Below are 23,237 nucleotides of genomic sequence, written 5' to 3'. Positions count from 1 at the left end.
CACAGAACCAGTCCCAGGTGCCCAAAAAGTTGGGGGCCGCTGCACTGAAGTGCCAATTATCTCTGTCACATTTTAGCTTTTTCTTTTTGTTCTTTCAAATTTATAATTTTTGTTTGATGAATAAATAAATAAACAAATAAATAACATTCTGTTATATCATGAAAAACTAAAATGCATATCTGTCCTACTGGGAACATGCAATTATGAATACTCTACAGCAGAGGTCTCCAACCTTGGCAACTTTAAGCCTGGTGGATTTCAACTCCCAGAATTCAGGGTTAAAGTTACCAAGGTTGGAGACCCCTGCTCCACAGGTATTTTACCAAAGTTATAAAAGTGATATAAAAAAATACATCTCCTTTGATTCAAACTTACTGTAAGTCCTGATCACTAAATGGATTTGTCCTTGTAATTGTCTTAGCAACAATATAGAATTCGTTGTGCATTGCTTCCTTCTAAGGTGTTTTTTTTATTTCCTTACTTAGGCTATATATTAGTTATAGGATTTCCTAATAGCTCCTCATTCAAGAAGTATCAAGACCAGGCTTTGCTCAAGATTAATAATTATGCCAAGCTTATTAAAAACAAAACACTTCATTTTAGACTTTTGAAAATTGATGGAACATTACATCATTTTTTTTTAACAATTCTCCTCCCCCCAATTTTATGGCACATATTTATTTATTTAGAAAATTTATATTGCCACCTACTCACACATGACGACTTACAGTGGCTTACAAGGATATAAACATACCATATAAAAGAAATAAAAATAATAACATAAAATAATACAGACCCCTCCGGCAACAACACACATTCATACTCATTTAATCGGCTCCATCCTGCTCTGGATTCCTAGGCCTGCTGGCAGAACCATGTCTTCAGGGCCTTCTGAAAGAGTGTTAGAGTGAGGCCAGTCTAATATTCGGGGGTGGGGGTGGGGGTGTGATGTTCCAGAGAGAGGGAGCCACCACCGGGAAGGCCCTTCTTCTGGGTCCTGCCTGATGTATCTCCTTAGGGGATGGGACCCACAACATTCCTTGCCTACTCACTCTAGTGGGTTGGGTAGATGTGACCAATAAGAGACGGTCCCTCAGATAACCTGGTCCCAAGCCATGAAGGGCTTTAAAGGTGACAACCAGCACCTTGAATTGCACCCAGAATGAAATCAGGAACCAATGCAGTTCCCACAGGAAAGGTGATACATGTGCACACCGAGGTCTGCACAAAACCATGCAGGCCATTGCATTTTGCGCCAACTGGAGCTTACGGATGCTTTTCAGGAACAGCCCCATGTACAGCACGTTGCAATAGTCAAGACGGAAGGTGTTATGACCCAGGTGGTCATGATTAGGCAAACATCCAGAGACTTCTTTATTTCTCTTGGAAATAGTTAAACAAATGACCCTCCACCGACCAGTAAGGCTTCACCCTCAGTCCCCTAAACAACAGTTCATAGATTACTCAGCCAGTTCACAAGGAAAAAGTCCAGGCATATGACAAGGGCAGTTTTGAAGGCAAAGTCTTCAAGGCTAGGACAAGACCAGAAGAGTCCTTGAAGCAAGGCAAAAGCAGTCTTCAAAGCAAGGCAAAAGCAGTCCTCACAGCAAGGCAAAAGGTCTGAATCCAGGCTGCAGGAGTGTAATCTGAAAACAAACACTTGTTCCTGGCAAAAGCCCCTCCCCACTGCATCTCCCTAAATCCTTTCCCCCAGGTGAGGCTTGTAAGGAGGGGCATAGCGCCCTCCTCCAGAGTAGTCGGGTCAGACTGCACTGACTCCATCTCCTCTCCATTCTCCACACTAGAGGATCAGGTAGGGGAGGCAGTTGCTCTTCTCCGGAGTTCTGTTTCTCCTCTGCTCTGCTGCTTGCCCTTTCCATCTTCTCCCTGATCACTCGGTCATCTTGTACCCTCTCTTCCTCCCTGCCTACTCTTCTGAGGCCCAAGGGGCCCAGGACTGCCTCCTTCTCCTCCTCCTCCTCCTCCTCCTCCTCCTCCTCCTCCTCCTCCTCCTCCTCCTCCTCCTCCTCCTCCTCCTCCTCCTCCTCCTCTTCTTGTTCCTTCAGGGCCATAGGGACTGTGCCATCCACCTATGTTGGCCCCAGCTCATTGTCCTCCTTTTCCTCAGACCCAGGCTTTGATGGGGCCATGACAGGATGTGACTAGGGCATGAGTGACTGTGAGTAGCGATTGTTGGTCCAGGAAAAGGTGTAACTGGCACACAACATGCAGTTGCATAAAGGCTCTCCTGGCCGTGACTGCCATCTGCTCTTCAAGCAGAAGTTGTGAGTCCAGGAGAAACCCCAGATTACGCACAAGGTCTGTTTGGGGCAGGGCCACCCCATCCAAGACCAAAGGTGGCAATTCTCCCAAATAACCCCAAATCTACTGCTACTCAGTCTTGCCAGGATTCAGTTTCAACCCTTTGTTCCCCATCCAGCCGCTAACAACCTCCAGGCACTTCGAGAGGGAGGTCATGGCATCAGTTAGCTCATCACAGGCTGAGATATTCAGCTGAGTATCATCAGCATATATCTCAGTCCATGGTGATGGACAATCTCACCCAATGGCTTCATATAGATATTGAATAGGAGTGGAGAGAGTACTGAGCTCTGTGGGACCCCACAAAGCAGTGGACGAGGGCTGGATCTTTCACCTCCTATTAACACCAACTGTGTGGGCTTCTGGAGGCTGGTGATAAAATATGGGAATTTTAAATGCTATATTGTTCACCTCTGACTTAGCGTAAATCCCAACTCCTTTGATGTGTCTCAAAGAAGCGAACACTCTTTGTGAGATACAGACATTCATTCAGTATTAACACTTGAGTCACGTGTAAGCATGTTTAACTTTTGTGCCAAAACCTGATTTAAAATATTTCCTAGCCCTTGGGAGAATTTGAACAAATACAAATAGCAACTTGTTATTTGTATTTCGAACTAAATAAATGAACCTGCTCCATCTTTCCTATTCTGCAATATAAACTGGGAAAAAAAGATGCAAAGAAGACATACTTAACAAAGTTATCAAGGAATGTAACATTTGGCAACAATTGTAGAAAGATTGTGTAATGGCCTTAAAAACACAGAAAGCTATTTGGAATTTTTTAATTCTAGGAACTATTGGTAAAGAAAACCAGGGAAGTGCTACACCATTAATAATAAGAACATAAATGTATTTGGTGGTTGCTGTAAACAAATCATTGACCCTGTGTGCCAACATGGCCTATACTGCACCCAATTTGCTGCTGCTAGACTTTCCACCATAAAAATTAAATGAGAAATTTTGAGGGCTGTTGAGCACTGTATATTTTCACCATCAATAAGCATGCTGTTATTTAGAACAGGTGTTTCTGTAATCGGGATACACTGGGAAAATAGAAAACATCCAGTAGTTATTAAGTCCCTCACATTTCAATTTCTGAATGGGGGTGTCTTGACCAGAGTGCTTAGGTCACAAGAGGCTCTGAATTATACTTGCAGCTCCCCCCCCATTTCGTCCAGCTTTGCAAATCAAGGTCGCTTCCTTTGTAAGGAACACCATGAGAGAAAGGGAATCAGCATTTTCCAATAAATAACAATCCTATTTAGTGGACTGTGACATTATCTGTCAAGTGAGATAAAAGAGAAGTTTTGAGAAGATATCCTCTCAAACCAGTGTTTCTCAACTTCAGCCTTCTCAATGGAAACCCTTTTAAGATGTGTGGTCTTCAACCTAGCATGGCTGGGGAATTCTGGGAGTTGAAGTCCACACATTTTAAAATGGTTACCATTGAGAAACACTGTCCTAAACCCTGACACTGAGAAAACAGATTCTTTTTTTTTTTTGAGATGAAATAAAATACACCCATCCAGTTGTAGTCCACTGCATCATTAATTTAAAATAAGCAAGTCTGCAATATTATGCAGTTTTTCATTGAGTTCTATATCTACACATTCTGTGAAAAAGAAGTTCCCATGGGCTCCAGCATGAGTCTGAAAACTCGGAAGATTAAACTTCTGGTCCCAGTGACTGGTCCAGCTTGGATTCTATGCAATGAGTCTTAGTTTTGAGTAAATGTATAGGACAGTGATGGCTAACCTTTTTGCCATCGCGTGCTGGGGGGGGGGGGAAGTTTGCGCATGCACGTGCCCACACCCATAATTCTCTGTGCCCTGCCCTGCGCATTCACACACAACCCCCTCTCCCCCCCTGCTCCTGGCATGTTTTTCTTTCTTATCTGGCTCCAGATCCTCTCTATGCATCTGGGGAGGGCGAAAACAGCCTTCCCTACCCCCTGGAAAATCAGCTGGCCGGCGCGCATGAGCTGAGCTGGCGTGTCCACTGATATGGCTACATGTGCCACCTGTGGCACGCGTGCCATAGGTTTGCCATCATGGGTATAGGATGTTTCCACTGGAAAAATAATTCTAGGAAGTTTGTTACATTATTCTAGTACTTGTGGCTTTGAAAACTATCTTTGTTTTTACATTTTTCTCTCTGAATATATTTTTAAGTAATTTATGTTGCAGGAGAATATAAAACAACATGTTTAGGGATGTCTGGCAACTTAGATATAGGTTACCTAAATAAGGAAATGACAATAACAATTTCATATGTGAATACAGAAAAATAGTTTTAAAGGACAAGTTTTTATCTTTATACTGGCTTTCTTTCTCAGTTAAAAGAAAATGTGAAAATAAAGATGAAATTATTTATGTAAAGCAAGCGATAAAAATATCAAAAATAAATTCTTGTCAAGGTTAAAGAAACTTTACTTAACAAAGGAGCACAGATGTAGAAAGAGCAATATGGGATTAAGTTGGTCTTTGTGGATTCAGACAATCAGTATTCCCTGTCTGTGCCTAGGGATGTATGAATCACTTAGGGTTGCCTACCTTCTGTTTGCATCTAAGCAGGAAGCAAAAATAACTTTCCCTGTCCCCTTTAATTCAGATTTGTATTTTCCTGCAATGAGAAAAATGAGCTTTTCCACAATATTTTGCCTGAATCTGATTTTGATTAGCTATGGTGGTCTCTAAACTTAAAGACCTTTACACTTTAAACTTACGCTCATTTCAGGCTATGGAATGTTGTTTTGGGATTTCTTGCCTTCTCATAGAATGCCAGTTGCTACTCTTTTTCCCCTAGCCTTTTTTTTCTATAGAACCCAATGAGACTGAAAAGGTTCAGGCCTTTGGAGTCCATAGACATGTTCTTTCCACTTTGTTACCATTGGGGAACCTCAAGTTTTTTTTTTAAATTTGCTGCAGTCCTTGTTATTCCACCTAACAATCTAAGCCCCAGAGCTCACTGTAACAGCATTGCCAAAAAGGCACTAAGAGTTATTAACCTAATTTTGTGAAGCTTCTTCTCTGGTAACTCTATACTGTTAACTAGGACATATAAAACCTTTGCCAGACCAATTCTTGAATACAGCTCGTCTGCCTGGAATCCACACTGTATATCGTACATTAATACAATTGAGCAGGTCCAGAGATATTTCATGAGAAGAGTACCCCATTCCTCTGCTCACAATAGAATACCTTATGCCACCAGGCTTGAAATTTTGGGTTTAGACAATCTTGAACTATGCCGCCTACAGTCTGACCTAAGCATAGTACACAAAATTGTCTGCTATGACATCCTACCTGTCAATGACTACTTCAGCTTCAACCGCAATAATACACGGGCAAACAATAGATACAAAGGTAAAGGTACACTACTCTATCAAGGTACACTACTCCAAACTTGATTGCAGAAAATACGACTTCAGCAATAGAGCAGTCAATGCCTGGAATGCTCTACCTGACTCCGTTGTTACTTCCTCAAACCCCCATAGCTTCAACCTTAAACTGTCTACCATGGACCTCACCCCATTCCTAAGAGGTCTGTAAGGGGGCGTGCATAAGTGCACCAGCGTGCTTAAAGTCCCTGTGCTACTGTCCCCATTTATTTGTACTCATTTCATGTGTTCATGTCCATGTTTATACTTATACCTGTTATCTCGAACATATTTGACAAACTGAATAAAATAAAATAAATAAAAATAGTATAGATAAGTCCCTCAAGCTACTTCTTGAGTGCAGACCCTTAAACAAAGCCCAGCATTAGATCTTTTTTTTCCACCTCACTGCACTCTTTTCTGACCTGCTCTTTACGTCCATTTGAGATAGAAAGATGGAGGCAATTTTGTTATTTCCAATTTGACTAAAGATCAGGAACATCAGGACAAGGTCCGCTATACAGTCACTTAAATATGAGCCAGCAGTGTGCTGCAGCCACCAAAAAAGTCAAGGCAATCCTAGACTGCATTAATAGAGGGATAGAATTAAGGTCATGAAGTGTTAGTACCACTTTATATTGCCTTGGTAAGACCACACTTAGAATATGGCTTCCTGTTTTGGTTGTTACAATATGGGAAAGATGTTGAGAATCTGGAAATATAGTACAGAGAAGAGCAACAAAGATGATAGTGGACTAGAGGCTAAAACATATGAAGAATGGTTGCAAGAATTGGGTATGTCTAGTCTAGTAAAAAGAAAAAGAGATGATAGCAGTGTTCCAATATTTGAGGGGCTGCCATAAGGAAGGTGGGGGGTTGCCAATCTATTTATCAAAGCACCAGAAGGCAGGAGATGAAGCAATGGATGGAAACTAATCAAGGAGAGAACCAACCTTGAACTAAGGAGAAGTTTTCTTACATTGAGAACAATTAACCAGTGGAAGAAGTTGTGGGTGCTCACCACAAATTGGAGGTTTTCAAGAAAAGATTGGACAGCAATTTGGCCAGAATGGTATAGGGTTTCCTGCTTGTGCAGTGGGTTGGACTAGAAGACCTCCAAGGTTCCTTTCAACTCTGTTATTCTGATTCTGATGCTGCAATGGTGAGGCAATTTATGCAGGGTCACCTCATACATATGGACAAAGATGGGATTTCATGGGAGGAATTACGTGGTTTGCTCTCCTCCAAAAATCTATATTAAGTATATATTATATCTTACAGTATTTCTTTGGTGTGCCTTGCTTCAAAACAGCAGAAATCCAAAGTGCTGATATTTGGCATTTTTGTACTTATGTTTTTGTTACTTTTGAATTCTGTTTTGGTGTCTTGCTTATTCGGTCATTAGATTTTTTAGGGTTTCCAGCTGCAGTTGTGGCAGCCTATACATTCGATTATTGATTGATAATATTGGGTTGTGATGGGGCGGTTTTACTAGCTATTCAGGGTCACATGTGGCCCATGGGCCATTGGTTGGGCACACCTGGCCTAGGGCTTCATATTTAAGTTGTCTGGGAGCATCTGACACTTGTCTTTATCTTTCAGAAATTAAGATAAATGAAATTATTTATTTTTGCCCTGAAGAGCAGTTCCCCCCGATCAAAAAAACCTTCCTGCCCTGTCATCCAGGGCTGGTAGCTGGAGCCAGCTTTATATCATTAGATCTTAATAATTCTTGAAAACTTAAACTTGCAAATTAACAAATCAAGGTCGAATAATGTTATTAAATGGATTATGAAAACTTTATGCCAATTTATATTTTCAAAGCAATACACAGGACCTAGTAACTCTATGTTTGCATTGGCACATACAGTATATGTATACACACACACACACATATCTACCTTAACTTTATATTAAGACCGCAACTTGATGTGTACCATATATGGCAACATAAATCCCAGTCAATTACAAGGTTTGCTTAGAGCAGACCTAGTCCTTTTATTCTTAATTAATATTCATCTGTGCAAGGAGTCAGTTTGGTCCAGGGTTTAAGGTAACTGATTAGCAAGCAGGAGACTCTGAGCTCAAATCCCACTTTAGCCATGAAAACCAGGTGGGTAACTTTGGGTCAGTCACTCTGTCTTAGCCCAATGAGGAAAATAGGAGGAGGAAGGTGTGCTGGATATGTTTGTCACCTTGAGCTATTTGTAAAAATAATAAAGGTGAGATATAAAGAAACAAATAAACAAATATATAAATAAACAAATAGTTCACGTTTGCCCTATTTTACCACAGAAACCATTTCTCCTGAGATTATCAATTCTCATTTACATATCATAAAGTATAAAGATAAACATTCCTACATATGACCATTTTGATTGCACTCAATAAATATTCATTCCTCACAACAATGCACACACTACTCTCTTCCTACAAACATTTGTACATCTTAACATTTCATAATCTATTTTCCCATCTTTAGTAAACGTTTTCTGAAGGTACACATGAATTCATTTAATTCATCTACCTGCCTTTGCCCCTATTAGAAGTTTTGTATCCGAAAGATATTTGCATTTTCAAACTAAATTTAAGTGCATGCTGTGAACAAATGCAAGTTTTATTGATATCATGAAAAACCTGCTGTATTTCTAATAGCGAATGGTTGGGTGTTTTTTTTTTCTTTTTTTCCTGCTTTTTGCAAAGCAAGTTCTTATTTTGTGTTTTACTATCAGAACAATTCTATGGTTTCCCATTCAAAAACAATCTTTGAGTTCAATGAACTAATTTGTTTGTTAATGAGATTTATCTTAGTTAATAGTAGTTTTGAACAGGCACGAACAGAAATTCATTTTGAAGAATAGCTTATAAAGTTAAACATATTCAAAAAATAAAAAAGAGGCAGGTAAATAAAAGAAATATTTAATGGCTACAATTCCTGATAATCTCAACCTTCATTTATTGAAATACCTTAAGACAGGGGTTTCAAACTCAAGGCCCGCGGGCCAGATCTGGTCTGTGGGGTGCTTAGATCTGCCCCACGGGGTTGTCCTGGAAACAGTGAAGTTCTGGCCCACAGTGCCTCTGCCAGCAAAAATGGAGATCAGGAGGGCTGCACGCGGCCCTCCTAGGCTCCATTTTTGGTGGCGAAGGCCTCCTGCAGCCCTCTGCCAGTGAAAACGGAGCTCAGAGGGGCCTCCGTTTTCACTGACAGAGGTTTGCAGGAGGCTGTCCCAGCTGCTCAGGCCACTGGGGTTCCCAACACAAGTGACGACAAGCTGGCCATGCCCACCCTGGCCACATCCAGCCTGGCCCCCAAGATCAAACACAACCCTGATGCGGCCCTCAATGAAATTGAGTTTGACACCCCTGCTTTAAGATATAATATCAAGTTGCTATGAACTGAGCTGTACATATCATCTATTGTTTTATCTTTGTCTGTCCCTCAAGAATTTAATAACTTACTTAAGCCTAAATGTGTTTTACAAGCACAAGTTTGGAATATAATTAGCTTTTTCATTTATGTTTATTTGGCATGAAAGGTAAATTTATGTCAGAACAATCAGTCATTTTTACCACTTGTTAAAAGTAATAATTATAGAAACAGAATAAAATGAAGAAATAAAATTGTAGTTGAACCTCTGATGACATTTGCTATAAAATGATCTTAGAGATCTTGTAGTAAGTATTCTGTAACTGAACATTTTTATTTTAAAAAAGAACTCTCTCCAGGCACTTGCTCAGAGAGGGATATGATCCTGTTGGTTGCATTTTTCATGGCATATTATGTTCTTATGTTTTCATGTTTTATTTTTGATTATTTGTTCATTGTATTATTTTACCTAAGTCACTTGTAAGTTGTGCACTGATGATGAATACAGCCATGGCTTTTGCGCTGAACTAATAAATCAAAATATTAAATACATAATAAATAAACATCTGATACTGAGAGGGAAATATTTTGTGGGAGACATTGTAATTATAACGAGATAGGGGAAGATAAAAGTAAAAGCAATTGTTGATTTCAGATCTATTAGCTCTTCAAATCTTAGGGAATAAATAGGTGGGATTTCTTTCAGTCTAAATGGTGTGTTGGGGGAATAATTTTCAATTAAACAAACAAACAAAAAAAAAGGGTAAAATGTATTCTATGATTTTGGCAGCCCAGATCCTGATCAGCTTGTACCACGCCTATTGCAACAACCATTTGATTAATTGAAAATCACCTTAAATTAAAAGATACCCTTAAAGCACTCATTTCATAAGACCATTTAACTTTAAATAGCGAAGTAATCTGTTGATGTAGTGTGAGTGGCCATTATTTATTTCCATACTCATTTTTCTGAAATTAGTTCCTAATACAGTGATAGAGGGATATAATTGCCCCATCAATTAGGACATGAAAGTTTGTCTAAGAAATGTAAAATAGAAACTTTCTAAGTAACTATACCATTGTATCACCCTTTTGTTTTATATTTGTTTAAAAGACTTTCATTTCTTAAGATAAATAGTTATTTTGTCTGGAAATGATAAAAGGCATCTGAATCTAAGAATACTTGGAAAAGTACTCCTTATGAATTCTGGTACATCCAGAATTCATCCAAAGTTTCATCCACCAATCTCACACTTATATACAGATCAGAATTTAACTACCCACTGGATTTCACAGTTCTTAGAATGAAGATACAGTTCTTAACTCATTCAGAAATGCATAATTTACAAATTCTCTGCCAGTGCAAGACATTGGGATTAATAGTTCCAGAAAAGCCTGCATACCTTTGTGATTACTTCTTTGCACAAAATCATTCAATTTTCTGATGATTTGGAAAGTTTTTATTTCTTATTGTTGGTGCCTCATTTCTTCAATTTTTCTTCTTGGCTTCACTTTGGAGTTCTTTATTACTTGTAAATAATTTGAAACATTGTCTTAAACATTAAACAATACCCTCTTATTTGGTGGACAGTTTGGTTTTTTTAAAACAATACTCTCCCCTTCTCCCTCTTTCAAAGATCAGTATACAAATACTAGAGCATACATTTTATTTATTGGCATTAGTGAAAATAATATATTTACAAATCAAAACTAGATTTAAAAAAGATAAGGAACAATTTGGCATAAACAGGAAATAATCAGAATTAGATAAATTAATATTAGGATCAGGAAGAAAAATGATTACAAATATCTATAATTACTTATTAGGATACAAATTGGAAGAAGAAACAGTAAAGGAAACGATGATAAGTTGGGCTAGGAATTTCAGACATAACATAGAATTGGATAAACGGGAAAAATTATGGGAGAAAAATTGCAAATTGACCATGGCAGTATCATACAAAGAAAACAGCTATAAAATATTTTATAGGTGGCATTTAGCACCAGCGAGACTGGCAAAAATGTATCCCAATTTATCACCCCAATGTTGGAGATGTGGTCACAAACTATCACATGTGGTGGATGTGCCCTAAGGTGAGGAAATTTTGATATAAAATTAAAGGGTGGTTGGAAGAGATTACACTCCAAAAGATAGATTTTAAACCAGAGATGTTCCTCCTAGGAATGATTGATAGAAAAATGGAAAAAAGTCTCTATTATATTATATTGCATATTCTAACGGCGGCCAGAATTACTCTAGCAATAATAATAAAGAAACAATAATAAAGAAAATCCTCGAATGCGCTGAAATGATAAATTAACAATGGAGATCAAAGAAAGAGAAGCCTCGGATTATTATAAAGTGTGGAATAGGTTTTATACATGGTTGGAAAACAGAAATCAAATTAAGAAATAAGAATATAAAGTGAAATTAGATATTAACATACTGGATATAAATGTAAATAACGATCCTGCTAACAAAACAGTTAATTATGAATATTTAAAAATAAAGAGGAGCGGGAGGATAAAAGCTAAGAGTAAAGACAAAAGTCTATGCAGAAAGTTGTAAAATTGTATATATCTGTTGTTAGTATTGTATTTTAACGTCTGGTGTATGTGTATTTTTGTTTTTTGTTTTTGTCTCTTGATTTCTTTTGCTATTGTGTGTTTGGTTTTAAAATGTAAAATACTCAATAAAAATATTTTTTAAAAAAGAAAATAATATATAGAGATATATTGTTGTGGGAAAGCAGAAAAAGACTGAAAAAGGAAATATAGAGAAACTGGAATTAATTAATGATTCATTATTAGCACTGAATAAACCTACAATGGAAGTTAATCTCTGAGTAGCTATATATTAACTTGGGTTATAAAGCAATCATTGTATAGAATATCTGTCATTATCAATAGCGTATAAAATAATCACATGAGGAAATCAACTACAAGAGCTTTGTCTTCCCTGTTTTCCATTGGTCATCCCATTTCAAGCATCTGTCATATTATCATGCTTATTCTGCTTTGTTAGTTATGTTACTGGCTGATAGCATTTGTAAATATTTAAGCATAACAAAGCAGCAATTTTTAATGACAGCAGTAGATTCATTCCATCTGGCATGTGTGGTCAACATCTCTAATGACCTCAGTTTACTATTTCCGTCAAATTAGGATTATCTATTTTACAGGACAGGTAAGATCAATTGAATTATCAATGGGACAGTTGTACCACTTACCAAGATAAGTGATATTACTTGTTGAAACATTGATAAGTGATTGTTAGTTATTAATCTTATTAATTATTTCCTTATTAACAGAATTAATTATTCTGATGTAAAAAAATTTGAGGATTTATATATGCTGTTTTTCCCTGAACAACGATATATCATAGGACAGAAAAACAGAAAAGATGGGATTGAAAACCGAGATTGATTATAAAGACAAATGGAAAGTTTATTTCTAAAACACTTTGTAATTTTTATTATTATATTTGGGTTTTGGTCTTTAGCATTTTTGTACAAGAGTTCAGGAACTAGAGCTGCATAACCTAAGATCCTACTTCTCTAAACTTTCCATCCATCCTGGACATAAATTGTTTCAACTCCTACTCTCAAAATGACGCTATAGAGCACTGCAGACCAAAATAACTAGACACAAGAACTGTTTTTTCCCGAACGCCATCACTCTGCTAAACAAATAATTCCCTCAACACGGTCAAACTATTTACTGTCTGCATTATTATTAACCTTCTCATCATTCCTAACATCCATCTCCTCCCACTTATGACTGTATGACTGTAACTTTGTTGCTTGCATCCTTATGATTTATATTGACTGTTTCCTAATATGATTTGATTACTTATTTATACCCTATGACTATCATTAAGTGTTGTACCTTATGATTCTTGATGAATGTATCTTGTCTTTTTATGTACACTGAGAGCATATGCACCAAAGACAAATTCTTTGTATGTCCAATCACACTTGGACAATAAAGAATTCTATTCTATTCTATTCTATTCTATTCTATTCTATTCTATTCTATTCTATTCTATTCTATTCTATTCTATTCTATTCTATTCTATTCTATTCTATTCTACTTCCTGACTTTTCAGCAGGGGCATGGAGACAGTCTAAGTTGGAAAAAAGGAACTGATCATTTTAGGAGCTACTAGTTAAATCTTCCCTCCTTAATATAATTCTTTTTAGATACCTTGCATTTCAGTTACTGTAGATTCCATATGGACATCAGTAATGACCATACTATTTGGGTAATGGGATCTTGAAGTTCAATGTACTTTAGGCTTAAGCTAAGAAGTGGCAGTGTTAGGCTGATTATTTTCAGAAGAAGCAACATTTTACATGCACTTTCTCTAATCTGCTGCTCTGAATGTATTAGCTGCCAGAATTTCCAACCACTGTGAAGATACCCTTGTCTTGCTCTATTCTTTCTCATTTTAGCTCGGTAACAATTTTTATTTCATTTGTAGTATTTGTGTCTAAATTGCTATCCATTTTTATCAATTAGCAGATGAGACAAGCAGATAATCATCCTTTTCCTTTAAAAAAAATTAAAATGACTTTCCCTTTTTTCTGGCCACCCTCTTTAAAATTATAGGAAGGTATGATTCATCTCTGGCTACTGAGTGCCTTTATGGCTCAACACATTTAAATCTAGGATTTTTTTAAATGTACGTGATTTTGGTTTTTCACTTGCTAAAGCTAGATTTCATCCATTGCTTCCTGGAGTTTCTTCATTCCCTCATTTCCTAAACAGGATTTCTTGAACTGGGAAATAGTCCTAAATAGGTTTCCATTAAATATGCAATTAAAAACAACACCAGATAAAAGAACGCGTGCAAAATTGGACCATTTAGAAACAAAGCTTGTTCTTCTATACGAGTGGTATCTTTGCCTGTGATGGCAGCAGATTATTTGTTCTATTTCTTTGACACTGAACTAAAGAGTGCATTGTGGGAAAACCATCATGACACATGACTCTGTGCAAAGGAGAATCGCAGCATGAGCCTGCATCAAGGGGCTTCCTTGGCCTTGATGCACTCTTGCACAGTATGGGGCTCCAGAGATGAGTGTCTCTTCCAAATGAAGCAGTAGTGCAATTCGCACAACACTCAGGAGAGCACATACTGACAAGATTTTCAAAGCCCTCGTGTAAACAGGTGGGGGGTAGGGAGAGAAAAGAGGAAAGACCTACCAGCACTAGACATAAAAAGGGATACTGTTCAAAAGACGTTCACTTAAAAGCAGGAAAAAATAATAATAACATGAATAGTTGCTAACAATGGAGCCCATTAACCTATTAGGTAGCTTCACAACTAGACCAAAAAAAAAAAAAAAAGTTCAATAGCATTCTGGAAGAGAAGACACTTTGATAATCCACACAAATTTATTTGGTACTTGATATTGTGCCTTGAAACTTAGAACAATCTTAAATCAGCTTCAGTTTCCTTTGCTTTCACTAGTATATTAGTATAAGCAGAAGACTATCAAAACTAAGCATTTCTTGACATTCTCTCTTCAAGCAGTTCACTAGGTCCCCTGACTCCTTGTTCTGATTTCATTTCTGATATTTCTTCCTATCAGAATGCATCGCATTTGTTCACCTTACTTACGTTTCAGAAAAATAATAATGCTCAAAATTCCAAGTATTTTAATTATTAATATTTTAACAAAACATTAAAACAACACGCACACGGATTTTGATGTTATATTCTTTCAGAGAAGCATATTGTTCATTTCATTTTCATTACTTCATCAGATGAATTTTTCCTTATTATCTGTTCTGCTCTACCATGTTCTACAAGCGTTTTAATCTTCAACGTCTGGTTTTGCTTTAGAGTATAAAACATTCCCCTTTCTTATTTGCACTTCAACCTTTGTTCTGTGAAAGCTAGATTATTATGGGTATCTGGTCTTAGGCCTAGATCCAGTTCAGAAACTAAGGGCTGCATGCATATGGACAAAGTAGTGCATTGTACAGGTACATATTTCTCCCAAACTTCTCAGGAATTTTTTTTCCCAACAATCTTTGTTAAGTTCGCTTCATCCCAAGTATCATTGCTTCTCTCGTTATCCTGTTTTCTCCAGTAATTCTGTCCCACATTGGTGATTTCTCACTTCTAATGGCAATGGGAAATCTTGAGCAGGAAGAAGAAAATAAGTTTTCTGTTTTCTCCATCCTACATATCCTTCTGAAAAATGAGTGCTTTCGTCCAACTAATGTCATGAAGAGGCAGGAATCCTGCATTAAGAATACAGAGGAAGCTAATCTTCAACCCACTGGTCCTCATAATTTTCTATTTCACATGATTAGCAGCAATAATTTGTTTTCTAATGGTCAGCTGAAGATTTAATTGACTCTGGAGGAAAAGGAAGAAAGGTAACTGAGGCTTCTGTAGGCTATATTTAAACCCTAAAGGAAAAAAAAAAACCTGCAATTTCTCCAGTGAGATGCCAATGAGTGGTTTAGCTATAGGCTAAAAGGACCACAGACTCTGTTTTCTAGTAGTAAAGAGCTCCTATACCATACATCTTCAAATCACAGTTTCATCAGGAAACCATTAGTCTGAAACTGACCTTTTGAAAAACAAAACTCAAGGTCTGTAGTGAGAATTTAAACAACAACAAATGTGACACTTACATAAAAAGAGGGGGTGCTGTTTGTCTTGTTTGTCAGATGTTTGAAATGTTTGTGTATATATTGTCTATTGTGGTGACCAGGCATCATTTTTCTAGGCAAGATGTACATTTGTAACCTTGGTCCTCTCTTAACCAGGAAAGGGCTTTCCTGTTTTAAAAAACTAGAGAATTCATTGGGCTTGCTTTATTTTTTCCCAGCCTTTTAATTAAACTTCTTATAGTTGTATCTGAGGGACGCGGTGGCTCAGTGGCTAAGACACTGAGCTTGTCGATCGAAAGGTCGGCAGTTCAGCGGTTCGAATCCCTAGTGCTGCGTAATGGGGTGAGCTCTCGTTACTTGTCCCAGCTTCTGCCAACCTAGCAGTTCGAAAGCACATAAAAAATGCAAGTAGAAAAATAGGGACCATCTTTGGTGGGAAGGTAACAGCGTTCCGTGCGCCTTTGTCATTGAGTCATGCCGGCCACATGACCACGGAGACATCTTCGGACAGCGCTGCCTCTTCGGCTTTGAAACGGAGATGAGCACCGTCCCCTAGAGTTGGGAACGACTAGCACATATGTGTGAGGGCAACCTTTACCTTTTATAGTTGTATCTGACTAGTTGGCCTTTAAATTCTGAGACTACACTAAGCACTCCCCCCCCTTCAGTAAAAATTGCAATGACAGTTTTTCATCATTAGTTCTTTGTAGTCCTCCTTTCACAAAATGGGATGTAGGACTTGGAACTAGAATTGTGGACTGGGGACTCAGATGGGCTGTTAGCAGCAATGGCTTACGAAACATATTTTCTCATTTCTCCTGCATAATAAATAAATATTTAACATAAATAAATATTTTGACTTTTGCTGTACAACTACAAAGAGTGATGTGACTAAACTGCAAGGAATTAAATTGGGGAGGAAGACAAAAATTATTAGATTACTTCTCCTTATGCATTGCAAGAAAGTTAGCAGACATATCAACTTTTAACACAAGCACGCAATCAAATGTTCAATGTTGGGAAGGGAAGAATTGGAACACGTTGTACAGCATGTTGAACAAAGAAAAAAAAATAGCATTGATAACATCCATGCACTATGTTTTAAATAAAGGTCTGGGGAAAATTGCCTCTTTGGAAGACATATGACTAGGGAAGTATAGTATCATTTTAAAGGGAAAAGGCATCGTTTTAGTAGAAACCACATCTGGTGTTTTTATCTTTCCATCAACATGGCACTTCCTAAGAAATAAACTTATACCATTTCTCTTTCACTTTAAATGTATTTGTTTTGTGTACAAAAGTTAGGACTGCTTAGAGTGTTACATTTAATCAGCGGTGAAGTAGGATCAATATATTACCACTTACACAAAATCAGATAAAATAGAAGACTCTGCACAAACCGATGTGTACTTGCTTTTGTTTTCCTTTATACTGTCACTGTAATGTAAATGTTTGTTGCAATTCTGAGATTCTCTGTTACTCTTCCCTGATGCTCACTATTCAATCTCCCTGCAAGGAAGGGAAGTTTCCACATTAAGTTCCATTGTTTGAAAAAACAGCAACAAGCAAATGTATGCCAATTCAAGGTATTAGAATGATTCTGTCATTCAGTAAGCCAGCACTGTCTTAATTCTGATCCAGCAAAAAGTACAGTACAAATAAGAATAGAAAATGATGATGAAGATGGTGATACAAGCTTTATCCATTAATAACTATGTTTTAGAGTACGTACTAAAAGAAATGCACTATAGACTAATAAAAATTGTCACGGCATAAAAGTAGACAAATAATTAGGTCTGAATTTTAGCTCTGTTCTATGTTGCCCAGTTGCATACATATATACAAAAAGTGTAGGATATTAAAATGTTATTTACCACCAAAGAGTCACAAATGCCAATTTTTAAAATATAACCCTGACTACCAACTGGAGTAGCTGTTTGAGTTATTCTTTCTTTTAAGTAGATGACTTGATTTCCTTTGCTTTTGTCATTATAATTTGCAATGTGTTCAGATGTGGTATCTTAGACTCTGGGTCAGTTGACTAAGTGTATTCAGATGCATTCTAATTCTCTTCTCTTAGTGTAGATGAAGCTCAGAATGGTCGACGTCTTTAGTTTCTGAACCGGAAAACTCAGGCAGGTCCCTAAAAGACTCCCATCATTCCTCAGTTGGCATAACTAAATAAGCGCTCTTGAGTTGCTGGAGACTGTGGTTCCTGATATCTGAGAGCATTTGGCTGTAGCCAATGGGTTCACATCATGTTTGCAACAGTGGTAAAATCTAAAATTTGTTACTACCAGTTCTGTGGGCGTGGCTTGGTGGGGGGGGTAATGTGACTGGGTGGGCGTGGCCATTTTTTTTTAACTTTTAAAACCATTTTTTCTACAACCTCTTCGGCAAAGAGGTTGTAAAAAATGCTTTCAAAAGGCTCTGATGATCCCAGCTGAGTTGCCTGATCGGCAGTGACTTTTTTTCTTTTAAATGCCTCTGCTGATCAAGCAACTCAGCTTGGATCGTCAGAGGCATTTAAAAGAAAAAAAGCTGAGTTGCCTGATCATTAGAGGCATTTAAAAGAAAAGAAGTCTCTGCCGATCAAGCAACTCAGCTTGGATCGTCAGAGGCATTTAAAAGAAAAAAAAAGTTTTTTTATTTTAAAAGCCTTTGAGGATCCTAGCTGAGCTGCGCGATCACCAGAGGCTTTTTTTTTTACTTTTAAAAACATTTTTTCAGCCGAAGAGGTTGTAGAAAAAGCGCTTTTAAAAGTAAAAAAAAAGCCTCTGATGATTGTGCGGCTCAGCTGGGCATTGGGGGGGGGGCAGGGATTTTTGCTACCGGTTCTCCGAACCACCTGCCTCCATTGCTACCGGATTAGGTGATTCGGTCCAAACCGGGAACATTTCACCCCTGGTTTGCAATATTTTAAGATAGCAATGGAGTGAAAGCAAACAGCAGAATCTTCCCTATCCCTCCCCCATGTTGTGAAGTACCCTGGTATGAAATCTGTCAGATCAAAAAGTTTTCAAAATCTATTTAGAAAAAGATGAGCTTTCCTTGTATCCAACAGCAGGAATAGTGAAATCTACCTAATTTTCCAAAGGAGAGGCAGCGAAAGAAAGAATCATGATGTTGGAAGATCACAGTTAGGCTTGGGCCCCAAATCAATGTGTGGATATAATTAAAGCATCTATAACAAATGGCTATCAATTCTCCTATCCATGCACAATAAGTGGAACCTGTGGCCACCTCTCTTAAGGCTAGCTCTACTACTGAGCTGCTCTTAGTATTAGGAAGCTTTTTCTAATGTACTGTCTTTCTGCTACTTATGTCCATTAAGCTGTACTCTGCATTCAAGTACCTTTCAGGTACTTGAAGAGCGCTTCATGTCTGCCCCACCCCCATCCAATTTCTTTTCTTAAACACAATGTATTTTAATGTGTATTTGCTGCCCTTAGTCTCTTAGTGTGGGACTGGGATGCAAAAAGGAAACATTAAACTGATTTAGAAACTATATCAGTAGATTCATTTTTCAAATGTTGGTTCAGGCTTCTCCTCTCTTTTCCAGTTGTGCTATCAGACTGAGTAGTATAGTGCTTGTCATTTCTAACAGTTGAATTACAGTTACATCCAGAATGTGGCTGAATGCATGAATAAAAGTAGTGTTACAGACACACACCACTAAGGAAGTATCTAGGAGAGCTCTCATTCTATTTGCTGGAGGGCACGAAGTGATCATGCAGAGTTGATCTTGCTTAAGGGCATAAGCAGGTGTCATGGACAAATTTATGCCCATAGCATAGCAATGAACAAGAAGGAGAGAAGGGACAAGCTACAGCATCCATTCCTTATTCCAAATTGTGGGACACTTGGTAGGCCAGAGAAATAATTATATTTTCTATTAGTAAATAACCTCTACATTTCAGCTCCGTTTTGTGCTGTTAGAATAGAATATAATTTAAAATAAGGCACTGCAAGTTTCTTTGGAGGCAAAATAAAGTATAAAAAAGTAAAACTCAGGCCTAGTAATCATGAATTTACATTGAGGTGTACTGAAAGAAAAAAAAAACTCAGGAGAAAGCATAAATATGAATTGTTTATTTGTCAGCATGCAAAGATGTCTACATGTGGATTATTATGTAGAGGAAGATAAGTAATATTTCAACTTTGCTGGCATTTAAAGAATTCTGGGTTAAACTAGATATAAAATTAATCCATACATTTAATTTGCTTGTTTTTTTTTTTTTTTTAAAAAAAACATAATAACATCTAGAAGGCAGGGTGGAAGAAGCAGGGGTGAATATTTCTGCAAATAAAGCAGATTAGGCAGGGTAATTTAACTCTTAGATTCCCTGCTGATGCATCAGAAAAAAATATTCTTCAAAACTGTTTGCACTGGAAGGAACTCCTCTGGAGATACTAAACAAGAAGTAGAGCAGCTTTTAAATAGTACAAATAGAAGAATCCTCCACCAGGAAATGTTTAAAACTTTCCTGATTAGGTCCCAATTCAACCTTCTCTTCTCTATCCATTCTCTATCCTTTTCCCCCCTTTCCCCCCAATTTTTCCTCCACAAGTATCATAGATCAGGGTTGCTCCATGAACTTTGATCATACTCTGTAAATATTCTGGAATAACATTTTTTTTTCAAACGTCCAGGTTTGTTTATTTATTTACTTACTTATTTATAGAATAGAATAGAATAACAGAGTTGGAAGGAACTTTGGAAGTCTTCTAGTCCAACCCCCTGCCCATATATATTTATAATATTTATTAACCACCCATCTTACCATAAGGTAACTTTGGGTGGCTTATAGTCATAAAATATATCTACATTAATCATAAACAAATTAAAACCAAATATTAAAATCTAAAAGCACATGGGGAGGGCGGGAATGGAATGGGAGGAGATGGGATCTGCTGTCAGAGCCAGGTTTTAGGCCATTAAGAAAGGATAATTTACCAGGTGCTGCTACCAATTGCATCACATAGCAAGGGCTATCTTGTGATGAACTGTTTATTTCAGTTGCTGATCAGGAAGTGAAGATGCCCAGAAAGAAAAGTTTGCAATGGAATGATGAAATGTTCCCGATGAAAGATATCCTTGTCAATATGTTGATGGGAAATCTTAGTAAATGGGACTTCTAACTTCAAATAACTACCAGTATTCAACAGGAATTTTACTGCTATAAAGTATAGCATGAAACCAAAATAGTAACTATTAATTTGATATCGTAGACATTTCATTTAAGTAAATGATCAAGAGTCAGATTGGTGCAGTGGTTAGGGCATCAGTCACTCTAGAAACCAGGAGACTATGAGTTCTGTTTCTGCCTTAGGCACAAAGCCAGCTGAATGACCTTGGGCAAATCATGCTCTCCCAACTCTAGGAAGGAGACAATGGAAAACCACTTTTGAAAAACCTTGCCAAGAAAACAGCAGAGCCTTGTCCAGGCAGTCTCCAAGAATCGGACAGAATTGAATGGAAAAAAAACAGAGATGACTCCCCAGTTCATGCTTTTAAGAATATTCATTGGTTGTTTGCCTCTGCATTAAGTCATTAAGATTGCACTTTAACTGCTCACTGACTAGAATCATTCATCACATAAATTATGTTCATTTAGCCACTGTTTGTTGCATAACCTACAATTGACCTGATTTATATATGATAGGAAGCCACAAACTTTGCTTTAAAAAATCACAAAAGCTTGGCATTCATGTTCTATTAAATCAAAAGGAAACAAACACAAAGACAAATTTGTGAACTCAGCCAAGCACATTCATAACTGTTAAGTTTTACTTGTAGAACTAAGGGCCAAACATATTTTAATGTCAGCAGCAGAGTGCCAAAATGCGATTACAAAATTGGTGGTGATGCTTACAGTTTGTGTGAGAAACGGGCATGTGGAAATCGCAGTGCTTCCTATCCTCAAAAAAGTTCAAAAGTTATTCCTTAGTGTTTACTGGGGGTGGGGTAGAGTTTCAAGGGGAACATATAATGAAATGGAAATTATTTATCTTACGCATGTGTGATATCAATATACAAGTAAAAAAAAGCAGCGTTTTCATTGTTTTGGTATCTTGCTTAGAAATAGATGCCCATCCCTGTTGGTTAAAATACACAGAGACATATGTAAAAAGTACTTGGGATAATTGTATAGGCTGGGAAGGTAGAAACAAGAATGACTACAAACTAATGTACAAACCTTAAAAAAAGGTGGGGGAATCTGAGTGAGGTTCATAAGGATAAAGTCATTTGTTTTTCTTTATAATTTTGCTTTAGAAAGAAAATTCAAGAACAAAACTGAGAAATTAAATAATTTAACTAAAGGCCAGGTTTCTGAAATAAAGAACGTACGGTCATTGTAAGAATGACAGAAGTTTCTTCATCTTTTCTCATTCTTCCAATGTCCATCATCCTGTTCATCTACTTTATGAACATTTCAAGCAATCTGAAAGACTGTGATACTGTTACGTTTGCTTTGGATAAAACCTTTGCCATGTCTAGGCCTTCCTTTCTTTTGTCATTGGTGCCTGAATGCTGTTAATTGTAGTAAGGAAGCAGAACTACTGACATGGTATTGCTTTCCTTTTAATTAGTGTAGTTTTGAGTACATGGCTGATTTATTTGTCATATTTTGTACATAAATATCCCAGCTGCCCTGTTTGGAAGAGATTTGTTTTAAATATACTTGATGGCAACATTTGCAAGAACAAAGGTTTAGACTGCAGTTTTGCAATAAAATTAATATGTTTCAATTGACTAAACAAACTACTAATAATTTAGATAAAAGAAAGTAATATAACAATTACTGGATTCTACATAGATTCTTTCCTGCTCTATAACTTCTTCAATGAAAGAAAGCTCCTGTTTCCACATGCAGTATAGAAAACTGCAACAGATTTATATCTGCCTCAAATTGGTTAAAGTGCAATCCTTTTTAGAAAATCCTAAAGTATATATGTCTTTAGATGTGTGATCTCCTTGATTTTAATAAAATCCACCATAATTTCTAGAAATAGAGCTATGAAGTAGAAAATCTCTCAATGCTTTCTTCAATCAGGCCTTTATCAGAAGGGAGCAACCTTGCGACCATTTTGGGTAAGTGTGAGTCACAAGATGACTGCCATGAAGAGGCTTGCACATTCACATGGTGGCTGCCATGATGGGTACGGGCAGTCATAACACTCATTTACAAAAATAAAAATGGTGAGGTTTTCTTGAATCACACTTTTAAGTTCCCAAGTTCTTTCTTTCTTTGGTATACCTTATTTATTTATTTTTTATCTGTCAGATAGGTAGGTTTGAAACAAAGGGCTAAAATGCTTACTTTTTTAGAATACCTTTTCATAGCCTACGATGATATAAAGTGCAGTTTACAGTGCAGCCTGGAATATGATCATGATTTATCACTTATATGTATGCTGAGAGTTTATGCACTGAAGATAAATTCCTTCTGTATCCAATCACACTTGGCCAACAGAGAATTCTATTCTATTCTATTCTATTCTATTCTATTCTATTCTATTCTATTC

The sequence above is a fragment of the Pantherophis guttatus genome, chromosome 1 (genome assembly GCF_059756535.1).
Source record: "Pantherophis guttatus breed Tessera chromosome 1, ASM5975653v1, whole genome shotgun sequence".
Classification (NCBI taxonomy): Eukaryota; Metazoa; Chordata; class Lepidosauria; order Squamata; family Colubridae; genus Pantherophis; species Pantherophis guttatus.
The sequence above is the reverse complement of the archived record's forward strand: the minus strand, read 5'-3'. Positions refer to the sequence as shown.